At 45.6% G+C, this 13119-nt stretch overlaps 1 protein-coding gene across 2 annotated transcripts in view; it reads left to right on the top strand.

The window, feature by feature from the left end:
* Window positions 1-6: 6 nt before the first annotated feature.
* The window catches only part of MPRIP (myosin phosphatase Rho interacting protein), a 145010-nt gene continuing 131897 nt past the window's right edge, over window positions 7-13119 (top strand). For both annotated transcript variants that reach the window (XM_008071986.2, XM_008071987.1), the window contains exon 1: window positions 7-107. The gene's annotated coding sequence lies outside the window, so the exon portion shown is untranslated. The remainder of the gene's footprint in view (window positions 108-13119) is intronic.

The following is a 13119-nucleotide window of genomic DNA, read 5'->3' as shown; positions in this document are numbered from 1 at the left end:
AGAACCCGTGCAGGAAATTCCAGGCCAACATCTTCAACAAGAGCAAGTGTCAGAACTGCTTCAAGCCCCGCGAGTCGCATCTGCTCAACGACGAGGACCTGACGCAGGTGAGCAGGGCTGCGGCAGGGCCGCCCGGGCGTCTCCGTCCTGAGAGAGACCGGGGAGGCGCGGCCCAGGCCCCAAGGCTGGCCCGGGGCGGGGGCGCCGCCGAAGGCTGCGGGGAAAATAAAAATGGAGCAGAAAATGTGCGGGAGCCCTGGGGGTGGGGACGCGGATGGGGGACGGGAAGTGTGTTGACAGAGTCGGGACAAAGGGAAAATCCTCAAGTATGCCGAAAAATAACATCCTTTCCCGTTCCCATAGCCCTGCCGTGTGATTCATGCTTTTTGGGTGACTCAAAGATGCCTAGTTTCGCTTAGGAACAAAGCGCTTGGGGATTGCTTGACGGGACCCCCCTCAGAGGCTGACTTGGGACCGGACTTGGACTTGTCCACCCAGAGTGGCCCAGGGAGTAGGACTGTCGGGGTGTCCTGTGGGCTTCCCTCTGGTCAGATTCAGCCTGCCCTGCTTCTAAATCGTCGCCGTCAGGGACTGGAAGAGGTGAAGGATCTCCAAGTCTAGGCGGGGAGGGTCTTGCCCTTGAACTTAAGCTGAAAGCCCTTTGTTGAGCGGACAACTGGGGGCCGCCCTCCCCACCCTGCCCTCTCCGCTCTCTGGTCACTGGCCCCGGAGTGGGAGACCTGTGGGTCCTCGGGAAAATTGGTTCCCTTGTCCCATCTTTATCTGTCAGATGAGGGATTTGGGCTGGTTCAGTAGCTCCCAAACCTGCTTCGGAGTCACAGTCATTAAAAACAGAGTCCTGTGGTCCCCGGGACCCTGGAGTGATTCGGGACATGGGGAATATGGATTGGTAAAAAGTCTCAAAGAGATTTGACCGCAGTCCCCGCTGACCCTTGGGAAGCCCTGTCCTGCTTGCTTTCTGAGCTCCTAGTGTTCAGGATTCTGAGCCTTGTTTGCACCTCTTTGGGATGTGCCTATACCCGGCTCTCCATCCTCTTCAGGGCTTTTTCTCGACCTCCAGAATGAGGCCAGGGAGCTCCCTTCGTGTTCCAGTTCAGTGTGACCTGGTTGTAGCCACTCCTTTTGCAGAAGAACCCCTTAGACAGAAAGCATTGCTTTGAAGTGTACGGTCTGGTTGTTTTTAGTGCCACTTAAGTGCGCACAGGGTTTGACTTGTTTACATGGCAGATTGGAGTGGGGTGGTGAGGTAGAGGTTGTGGCCTGGGACATGGTGACTTTTTTTTGTTTGAGGTCAGGTTTCCAACAGCCAGGAAAAGATTTTCATTTAAAACCAAAAAATTTAACCCAACACTCGAGGCTGCAGAGTCATAGAATGTTAGGGTACCAGGGACCTTAGGGACAGGTCAGCTTGGGAAGAGTAGAACTTTTAGATTCTTCTTAGGTGTTCTGGAGTGTAGGGGGTGGGGGTATTTAAGGTATTCCCTCTTCTCATCTGGATCCTTTTTTGTGGGAAACAGTTTATGTGATGAGGAGGAGTCCGGGGGAGACCTTGCTTCAAATCTTAGCTGTTGCTTTCAACTGTGTGACCTTGAACAAATCCCTTTACTTCTGTATTTTAATTTCCTTATCTTTAAATTGGGAATAGTGGTTCCTGGCTTACCTCCTTCACTGGGCGTGAAAAGCAAGGAGCAAAACTTTTTTCTCTTACAATTTAACAAACCAAAAAAACTGCCCAAAGAAGAGTAAGCTTTTATTTTAAAAGTTTCTACATTTGGCTAGGGTTGTCCTGAGAGAGGTTTGTAAGTTTCCTCATTATTCTAAGCAACTGCCAAAATTGGTAAATTTACACCTCATAGGGGTTGTTTTCTGATTCTTAGGCTTAGATAAACTAGAATGGGATCTGCATGTTTGAGTCAAATCTGTTAAGATTTTTAAAAATCTGTTGATTATTAATTGGATTCAAGGGAGAGGCAAACTTAAAATACTGTACTCTTTCACTATACTCACAGTTGAATTGTGGGTTTTGAAACAGGCCTGAGACCTCCAGGGCATAGCTGGAATGGTAGTTTGTAAAGTAATGAGTGGGGTTATTTGTGCTGGGAGAGATTAGCCCAGCCTTCTACCTCCTGGGATCTTTCAGGAAGAAACTGCTCTTGAAAAGAGAGGAGGGAGACTCAGGGCTGTTGCCAACAGCCTTCTCTGCTGCTCTCAGTATCCGGCCCTCCCCCAGCCTCTTACTCTCATCCTTATGGCTCCATTAGAAAACCTCAGCCAATCGGTTTCCCTCCATCTCTCCCAAAGTCCCTGCTTCCTGCTGCCCCTCCCAGCCCTGTGCTTATTTTAGACTGTGAAAGCTGGAAGATACATCAGCGATCATTGAGGCCACCTCCTCTTTAATAGGCGAGGATACTGAGCCCAGGGGGGTGGTGAGCAGCCTCCACTGGCTTTTGCTCTTGGGATGTCATCTTCCCAGGAGCAGACATTTCTCTGAGCCTTCTGGTTTGAACTTTATTTCCTCAGCTGTGTGTTTTGTTTATTTTTCCTTTAGAGAGGTACAAAAACCTCTTCCAGGGCCTGTATTGTGGCATCAGACCTGGAAGGGACCTGGGAAATCAGCTAATGTAACCACTTCCTTTTACCAGTGAGAAGACTGAAACCCAGAGAAGGGAAGCAACTTGCCTAATTCAGGGACAGAGCCAGGGTTCTTAGCCACTGTTCTTTCCCCTACTCCAATTCAGGGTCCACAGTGGCCAACCCATGAGCATGTGATAAGGACGATAAATAATGTCAAGGATGATTGTGTTGCAGAAGGTGCCTAAGAGAATTCTGGCTTGGAGCAGAGTTTCTTGCCTTCTCCTCATTTGGGAATTCAGAATGATCTGGGATAAGTAATAAGTGATCATCCTTTATCACTTGTCATCCCAGGCCCCTATTGACAGAGTAGTGTTTATCCTCAGTCTTCCGGTGCATTTCTCTGAGACATATGGATTTAAAAAAAACTTTTCTTAAAACGTGAACTATATGCATACATTTGCTCTGCAACTTATTTATTTATTTTGCTTAACAATGTCTTAGAGCTCTTTTCTTAGTGTTACATATAAATGTGCCAAAATCATTTTGCATATTGGACTGCTATGTGAATCAGAGTCTCACTCTGTACCCAGGCTGGAGTGTAGTGGCACGCTCACAGCTACCACAGCCTCAATCTGCTGGGCTCAGGTGATCCTTCCATCTCAGCCTCCTAAGTAGCTGGAACTGCAGGTGCACACCACCATGCCCTGTTAATTTTTTTATTTATTGTAGGGATGAGATCTTGCCAAGTTGCCCAGGTTGGTTTCAAACCCCTGGGCTCAGGCAACCCTCTCTCCTCCACCTCCCAAAGTGCTGGGATTACAGGCGTGATCCTCCATGCCCCATTCCCATTTCCTGATTGATGAACTTCAAGGTTACTTATGGCTTTTGCTGTTAAAAGCAGTGAGTGCCTCAGAAGATAGCTTTGCAGATGCTTTGGGGTGTGTGTGTGCATGCGTGCACGATTGCAAGTATTTCTCTGGGGCACATCCTAAAAATAGACAACTGGGTTGTCATCAAGCACATTGGACTTTTTACAGATACCACCAAATTGCCTTCTAAAAAAGTCTATATCATAACATTTCCAGGACTGGATATTTTCACATGATTTAATTCTTTAATAGTGTTCCTAATTACCAGTGAGGGCAAGCCTCTCTCTCTTTTTTTTTTGAGTCAGATTCTCTGTTACCCAGGCTGGAGTGCAGCGGCCCACTCATGACCTCTGCAGCCTCAACCTGCTGGGCTCAGGTGATCCTTTTAAGCCTTCTAAGTAGCCAGAACTACAGACAGGTACCATCATGTCTGGCTAATTTTTTTGATTTATTGTAGAGACGGGTCTCTTTAAGTTGCCCGGGCTGGTCTCAAACCCCTGGGCTCAGGCAGTCCTCTCTCCTCCGTCTCCCAAAATACTGAGTGTGCTGCTGTGTCCGGCCAAACCTCTTTCTATAATATTTATTGAGTATTTTTGTTTCTTTTGTGGATTGCCTGTTCGTATTGTTTGCCCATTTTTCTATTGGGTTAGTTTTTCTCACCTATTGATTTGTCAGAGTTTTTTTATATGTGCTTTAGGTCAGGGGTCTGTGCAAACATTTTCTGAAAAGGCCAGATAGTAAACATATTTTAGCCTTTATGGGCTATATGGTCTTTCTGACAACTGTGCAACTTTGCTATCTTGTTGCAAAAGCAGCTGTAGACAATATTTAAACTAATAGGTATGGCTCTGTTCCAGTAAAACTTTATTTACAAAAACAGGCAGCTGGCATAATGTGGCTTGTGAGCCATAGTTTGCTGACCCAGTTCTAGATATTAATTTGATGTATGTCGTATATTGCAGGTATTTTTTCCCCAAGGTGTCATTTTAATTTTTTTAGGAACAGTGTTTTGCTGTGTTGCCCAGGCTCAAGTGATCCTCCCACCTCAGTTTCCTAAGTAGCCAGGGCTACAGGTACACACCGCCATGCATGTCCAGCTAATTTTTAATTTTTTTTTTTTTTTGTAGAAAGTGAGTCTTGGTATGTTGTCCAGGCTGGTCTTGAACTCCCGGCCTTAAACAATGTTTCCACCTCAGCCTCCCAGAATACTGGGATTACAGATGTGAGCCAGTGAGCCTGGCTCTTTTTATGTATGGTCATTTTTCATATGATAGTTTTAAATAGAAATGCCATTAAGTCTCTGTTTTCCTTTATAGCTTATAGTTTTAATCTTATTTTAAGAGGGCCTTCTTTTCAAGATTTGTAAAGTAGTTTCTAATATTTTCTTAGTTATTTTATGTTATTTTTATACTTAACTTTTTAATCTATTAGACTTGGCCAGGCACGGTGGCTCAAGTCTGTAATCCTAGCACTTTGGGAGACCGAGACGAGAGGATTGCCTGAACCCAGGAGTTTCAGACCAGCCTGGACAACTTGGTGAAACCTCATCTCTACTATAAATCAAAAAATTATGGGAGGCTTAGGCAGAAGGATCGCCTGAGCCCAGCAGATCAAGGTTGTGATGGCCATGAGCATGCCGCTGCACTCCAGCCTGGGTGACAGAGTGAGATTCCCACTCAAAAAAAAAAAAAAAAAATCTATCAGACTTGCATTTTAGGAAAATAATTCTTGCTAAAGACAGAAGTTCTAATAGTTGCTGTTGAAGTAGTCCGGGTAAATGACAGTAAAGACCTTTTCTCTAGGTCACTGTGGTGAGGACTGAAGGAATTCTCCAACTCTAGAGACAGGGCATTTTCTATTGATCACAGGTGGGAGTTGAGGAAACTGGGGTAGATAAAAGTTTCTTTAACAGAGATTGAGGATAGCAGATTTGGAGTACATTGGGTAGTGGGGAGGGGTCAGATATAATTTGGTAAGTTTGACTTTGTGTAGGTGGAGGTCCAATTTAGTTCTTAGGTGGAGTCACCCACTCAGACAGTAGGAGGAGATGGTTAGGGCTCAGGCAAGGTGTGGGCGCCAGGATAGGAATTCTGAAGTCGTGGAGGTGGTTGCTGACATCATGGGAATGAATATGATCACTCAGGAGGCTGCATGGAGTGAAAGGAGAAGAGGAACAAGCGGAGGGAGCCCCATGTCAGGGCAGGCAGAAGGGGAGCTGGTATAGAGGCCTGGAGGTGAATCAGAGGGCTTGGGTGTTAGTGGGAGAAGCAGGTCTAGAACCCAAGGTGCTCAGCTTCCACATCCCCCTCCTGTCTCTGTGTGAGTTTCCAGGGTTTCTGGTGGGTGTTGACCTGGTGGTGATGTTTCATTCTTCTGCTGATTTTGCCACTTTAGGCTTCAACTTTCTGTGGAAGGAACCACTGCATTCAAACTTCATTCTAGACCTGAGTCGACCCGTTTTGTTGTAGGAACTTGACTGGGTCAGTTTCCTTCCTCAGGCCTTGGTTTTCCTATCTGGAAATGAGGTTGATCTTGATCTCTCCCAGGGCTCTCAATCCTAGTCTGATTCTGCTGATGTGCCTGTACCCTGCTGCCAAGGCTGTGGGGGCCTCCGTAGGAATCCCAGAGGGGTGACACAGAGGGGGTGAGCTAGGACTAGTTCTCAGTGAAGCATTTCATCAGGTTTCCTTTGTTCCTGTGACATTCTTAAAAGTTCCAGGGCACAGAGCTTTCTTACTTGGCTTAATGTTTATCTCAGAAGCAACGGGGAGATTTCATGCCCATCCTTTTTAGAAGATTTGTAACTTATGTATGGGTTGGTGTGTGAAAAGATGCTCAATGTCAGTCATAAGGGAAATCCACATTGAAACCACAATGAGATATCGCTTCATACTCACTAGGGTGACTTGAATTTTTTTAAAAAGAAATATACATAACAAGTATTGGAGAAGATGTGAAGAAATTACAGCCCTTGTGCATTGCTGCTGGGAATGGAATGGTATAGCTGCTGTGGGAAAATGTTAAGCATAGAGCCTTCCAAATGAGCCAGGAATCCCACTTCTAAGTATAATGCCCAAAAGAATTGAAAACGGGTATATTCAAACAAATACTGGCATGCAGATATTCATAACAGCACTATTCATAATAGCCAAAAGGTGGCAACAATCCAAGTGTCTGTCAGCTAATGAGCAGATAAACAAATTGTGGTGTAGCCGTATAGTAGTAGAATATTCAGTTTTAAAAAGGAACAAAGTCCTAAGACATGTTGCAACATGGATGAACCTAGAAAACATTATGTTAAGTGAAAGAATCAGACATAGAGGGTCATATGTCACATATTATATGATTCCATTTAAATGAAATGTCCAGAATAGGCAAATCTGTAGAAGCAGAAAGCAGACTGGTTTTTGCCAGAGACTGAGGGAAGTGCAGGTGATGAGGGATGACTGCTGATGGGATTGGGGTTCTATTTTGGGGGTGATGAAATGTTTTGGAACTAGATAGAAGTGCTGGTTGCATAACATTGTGAAATGTACTAAAAGCCACTGAATTATTCACTTTAAGAAGGTTCATTTTATGTGAATTTTACCTTAATACAAAATTTAAAAATGAATGTACAAATAGTTGCTCCTTAAGATACAGCTATGTCCTGATAAACACATTGTAAATAAAAAATATCTTATATCTTAAAATGAATTTAATGCCTCCATAAACCCGTCATAAAGTGGAACCATTATAAGTCCAGATGCTCCTTGAATTATAATGGGATTGTATCCAGCAAAACTCATAAGACTCACCATAAAGTTGAAAAATCCTAAATCAGGGACCCTATGTACAAGAACATCTACCCCCCTTCTCTTTCTCTTTCTCTCTCATGCACATTCCCCACCACACAAACCTGCCTTCTACTCCTTGTGTCACCTGGAATGAATATCTGATTGTTTCTAGAGTCTAGACCAAGGATTAGCAAAAAATTTTTTAAGGGCCATATAGTAAATATTTTAGGTTTTTGCAAACCAAGAAGTTTATGTAGGATATAGCCATTTAAAAATGTAAAAGCCATTCTTGGTTTTCAGATCTTAAAAAAGGGAGTGGTGGACTAGGGACACAGCATCCTAACCCCTGGATTGACCAACCCTGTCCTATAGAACTGTAATGGAAGCCATATATGAAATTTTTATAGTGACCACATTAAAAAGTAAAATGAAACAGGTGAAATTAATTTTCATTATATTTTATTTAACCTGACATACTGAAAATGCTATCGTTTCACCATGTCAAGAAGTTATGATGTGTGCATTTTATCTTCTGGCATATTTCATTAGACCAGCCACTTTTCCAGTGCTCAGTGGCCTCCCATGACAGGAGAGGGGCGGGGTCTTGAAGCATACTTAGGAAGATGGGAAATGTGCTGGTGCAGATTTCTTCCTTCCCTCTCTCCCTCCCATAGACCTGTGGTTGGAAGGTCAAGGTCCTGGAATATTGGTTCTCTCCTGCTTGTTACTCTGGTTTGTGTCTCCTCCTTGGGCCCCTTATGTCTTTTTGCCAACTTTTTTGATTCTCACATCTCCTGTGGTGACTTCTTTTGGTGTGTTTGGAAGCTTTGTTCTGGCTTCTGATACCCATATGCTGTTTAGAGGCAGAGTTTGAGGGCGGAAGGGAGGAGAGTGCTGGCCTGTCTTGAGTAAGGCAGCTGAGGGCTAAGGGGTAGGCTCCCTCCAGGAGCATTACTGGTTGTGCGACTGCGTTCCTACACAGCTCTTTGTATTTGCTGATGGGTTTTGCAGTTGCATCCTAGCTCTCTTCCCTGGGTTCTAGCTGTTGCTTGACTTCTTCCAAGTTTTTTTTCCATTCCACATGGAAGGACTACAGTCTACACCTGGGTTCTCTTCTTGGCACAAATGTGCCTGGTGACCCCGAAAGGTAATTTACCTTCTCTACGCCCTAATTTCCCGTCTGTAAAGCAGGCACCTGCCTTCTGTTCACAGGGAGGGAGTGGTATGCTAATGGAATGGATGGGGTTCTTGAGACTCCCCCTTGGAGATCCAGGAAGCATGCTGGGGAGCCTTTTCTGGGGAGGGGGAGTAGCCTTTGTTTGAGCTATCTCATGACTACTAGGGCCCTGATGCTGTTTAGCTGAAATAAAGAAATTCAAATTGGAATGTTTATCTTTAAATTGTTCCCAAGCTGCCATTTAGTCTGAGAGAGAGGAGAGAGCATTGCAACCTGGTAGAGGGAAGTGGCATCCTACTGCTCAACATGGAGCATGGAGTTGGATGCTAATTTGGAAGTTTTTGACTTAAGAAAACAGACTCTTCTTTTATCTCGGGAAACTCTCCAAGTTACCCTTTCCCATCAGAATGACACAGTTGGACCAGGTCAGTGGTTTTCAAGCTTTCATTAAATCCCAGAGCCTTTTACTCAAAGAAACCTGGTACAGAAATGTGATGCATGACAGGAAGAACAGCATGGCCCTGGGTGACACAGGTCATAGCCTGGGCTTGGCCTCTTACTCGGGGGGGCCTCAGATCATCTTTGGGGGCCATGTGGGGCAGGTTTGAAAACTCTGCCCTAAATTCTGGGTTTCTTCTAGTTTTAGCAGTTGAAGCAGTTTTACAGCTGCCCTGAGATGGAACTCCAAATGCCCTGCCCCAGCGGTCCCATGGCATTTTCGCTTCCTTTGGGGGTGAGGGAGCCCATTGAGTTGATTTGCTGGCATATTGTCTCTGGAGGCTGGAACTGGAATCTTCCAAACCACTCACTGGTTTTCTCAGTTAGGGTCATCCTAGTTCACATGAAACCACAGCCTGGTTTTTGCCTGGAGCTGGTAACTCTTCCAGCTCTTTCTCCTTAGCTTGGTGGTTGCATGCAGGCTGGATGGTAGCCTGTCCCAGATGATGACCCTGGTGTTGGCAGCGGCTTGCAGTGAGAGTCTGAGAGGATGGGACTGCCAAAACCTCTTGAGCCTCCACATACTACATCAAGTGTCAGATCCTGTGGTCTAACTCGGGTCTCAGCAGTAGAAAGCACACTGAATTTCAGAGAGGTTGAGCGGCCCACCCAAGATCACTGAGCTGCTCAGCGATGCCAAGCTCCATGAGACTCTCATGCCAGGTTTTACCATGTCTCTAAACTTGTCCTCCCTCTTCTTGGGAAGACCATTTTAATTTGTAAACTTGTTACTCTTTGGCTTGGGGCAGATCGGTGGTAGGTAGGGAGACTGGAGTATTGTAGAATAGATAATCACAGCTGTTCAGTGGACTTCTTGTTCCTAGTTCTGGGAGGAGGAACCTGCAGGGGCTTTGTGTCCCCCACCCCCACCCCTCTGCATCCCCCATTAAACAGATGAGGAATTGTCTCCAATTAATTAATAGACCCAGAGAGGTTCAGCAACCTGCTTAGGTCACAGGAAAGCCAGTGCTGTTTTTTCCAAAGTCCTGTTTGGTCTCTCTGTCTCTGATAAATGTTAACCTTTGCTATCAAGAACGGGGCCTTGCCCTGTCTTGGATTCCTTAGTTCTGGGTTCTAGGGGGTGTGTGTGTGTGTGTTTCAGGGTGTTGCAGAGGTCATTGCTTAGGACTATATTGCTCCTCGGCTTCTAGGTGCCTCCCATTCCCCACATTGGTTGCTGGCCTAGACAGCAGCCACACCTTTGGCATAGCGCTGAACAGGAAGCACTATTTTTTCCCGTGAAAGAGAAATTCAGATTCAGGAAATAGCTGTGTCCTCGATCTCTATAGGTTCTGAAGCATTGGTTTTAAAAGAGAACAAGGATTTGTGGTATACTTTCCACTTGTGGTTTCTTACTTCCTCATGGTCCTGCCCATAGCTAAAGGGGTCAAGGGAAAGGGGAGTAGTTGCTGGGAGCTCCTGCTGAGCCAGAGAAGGGGGCCACATCTCCTGGGTCTCCTGGTGCCACTATCAATCAGGACTGGGTGAGCCACTTGGGGCTCAGGAGCCTCAGGGCCCAGGGTTTATCAGGGCATTCTCATGGCTTCTGCTTGGGGGTGTGCTCTGACCTAGAAATCTGACACAGTCCTACTTTTCGTTTAGATGTGTCCAGGCAAGAGAGTTGGCAAAGCAGAGAGCTCAGATTTGGGTTCACATCCTAGGTCCATTTTTGGTACTGATAGAACAAGTTACTTAGAGTGTAAGCATTTGTGTCCATCAACTGAAAACTGGGGGTTATAATAACAACCCTCTTTGGGCGCCAGTGAGGGTGATGGAAGGTGCTTACAAAGCCCTCAACTGCAGGATGCATGGCAATAGCTTAGTTTATAAATACTGGGGTATATCGTGGATCTGTTTTATAAGCACTAAATCATGCAGCATGGGACATGGGCCCTGCCCTTGGGATAGTCTCACTTCACATGCTGGTCCAACTGTTCTCGAATGTCCACTGTGGCCAGACCCTGGGCACAATGTGACAGAAGCATTGCAGGGAGCGCCAAATGCCCAGTCCCTCTTTACCTAAACAGGTGATGGGATGTTTGAGCTAGAGGGATATCTCAGATCTTGGGCTCTAGACTTAAGTTACCGATCAGAAAACAGACCCACAGAGGGGTCCTTCCACCATGATTCTGTGGGAGAACTGGCCCTCAAACCTGTTTCTGTCCATCCCTATGTCCATAAGATAGAAGCCAAGAAGCCCAGACTGTCTCCTTCTCCACTGATCTGCTTGGTACCACCCTAGCAGCCTCCTCAGATCAGCCCTATGAAGATCGGAAGGGCATATTCTGTGTTTGATTTTTAGAACATGCAAGTACCACAGGTCTTCGGTGTCACTGACAGCTTCTTGGAAACTGCGACTTTAAGCAAAACAATGTCTAGTGAAACCAGTTTTCCCATAGGCTATTTGATGTAAACAAATGGTAAGTTCCTATGTCATATTTCTGGTCACAGAATCATTACCAAGCTTCTAAATAAAGATCAAAACACTTCTAATAATAAGCATTGAAATACATGTGAGCTATATGCATACATTTAAGAGAAATTTATAAAAACAAGATAATTATATACTCAAGTTTTGATGAATCAGTGAATGGTGGTAGTTGTTGTGAAGGTGGGTGAAATCAAGGAATAAATATTTGTAAAGGGAAAATTGTAAGGAGTGCCTTCTCCCACCATGTAGTTCAAACACAGACAAGTACAGAAATGGTAGGTTCACTGAGTACTTTTGGACTACATAATTTCTCATTGTGCATTGTGTGATCATTGAAGACTTGACAAATTTTATTTATCAATAATTTGTATTTATTCATTCATTTTTTTAAACCTGCTTAATCCAGTTCAGGGTTACCGGTGGCTGGAGCCTGTCCCTGCATCTCAGGGTACAAGGTGGACACCAACCGTGAACAGGACACTGTTCCATTGTTGGGTACACTTGCACCCACACTCAATTGACTGGGACCATTTAGATATGTCAGTTTACCCCATGTGCACATCTTTGGGATGTAGGAAGAAGAGTACAAAAGAAAACCCATGTAGACATGGGGAGAATGTGTAAACTCCACACAGAATCAAATGATGCTATTTGAGGACCTGGTGCGTAAGAATTTAGCTGGTCTTGAGAATGTTTATAGGATAGGAAGTGACCGGGCCAAGTACTATCCTCTTAGGATTTACTATTAGAGGCCACCTCCAAGACCTGTGTCAAGCCCAGAGAAGTGGGCTGTGCAGGACCCGTGAAGGGCAGAGCAGATCCCAATTTCAGAAGTCACTTTGCAAGGAAGAGTGAGTTGCCATTGGCAAGATGGGAGAGGATTAAGAGAAGCCGCACTTATTCCACTGGTATCCCTTGGAGCAATTGCCTTGCGGTTGTCTGGGAAGCAAAACCTTCGTGCCCAGGGCCTGGGTGAAATTGCCAAGGAAGATAGAGAGCAGCTCAGAGCCAGTAAGCCAGGTCTAGTCCCAGATCACTGGCTGGGTGAGAGATCTAGCCAGGGTATGTTGTGGCCCTCTGGTCACCAGTGTTGAGATGGTCCCTTCAGCTGGCAAATACTCCCCACCTAGGGGACCTTTCTCTGGGGTCTAAACAAGTAGAAGCCTCTACTTTTAAGTTTGAGCACAAGCTCTTCTAACACTTCAGCAGACAGCCCACTGCCTCTCAGGTCCAAATCTCCCTTCCCACTGGAAACCCTGTGAGCTAAGAAGTACTCTTTCTACAGGGCCCGGCCAGCTAGTGCCCAGCCTTCCATGGTGTTGAGGTTTTTCTATACTGAAATAGCTGGGCGCTTGACTTGTTCTGGGATTGTTTATTGCACTGGTGGTGGCATTGATAGCTAACAGAGATTGCTCTGTGCAAGGCCACTATTAGCTCATTTATATTCACAGCAGGCTTATGAGGGAGAGATAAGCAAAGGGTGGAGAGGTGGTGTAACTTGCCCAGGACAGCTCCACAGTGGTAGAGCTGGGAGGAAATCCAGCCTCTGAAGAGGCCTCCTTCCAGCAACTCTGCAGGACCCAAGGGGCCTCAGCTGGGGGGGCGCATTTGCTCTCTGGCTGTGTGTGTTCAGGGTGTATGAGCTGAGTAGGGTGGGACTGATGATGGGATTCAGGCTTACCTTGTTTGGATGTCTCCTTTTAGCTCCTTCCCATCACACTCTTCTGTCCTACCTATTTCCTAATGGGAAAGAGGGCTTTTTTTTTTTTTTTT

Source organism: Carlito syrichta, unplaced genomic scaffold, assembly GCF_000164805.1.
Source record: "Carlito syrichta isolate Samal-C Ts95f unplaced genomic scaffold, Tarsius_syrichta-2.0.1 Scaffold314799, whole genome shotgun sequence".
Lineage (NCBI taxonomy): Eukaryota > Metazoa > Chordata > Mammalia > Primates > Tarsiidae > Carlito > Carlito syrichta.
The sequence above is the reverse complement of the archived record's forward strand: the minus strand, read 5'-3'. Positions and strand labels throughout refer to the sequence as shown.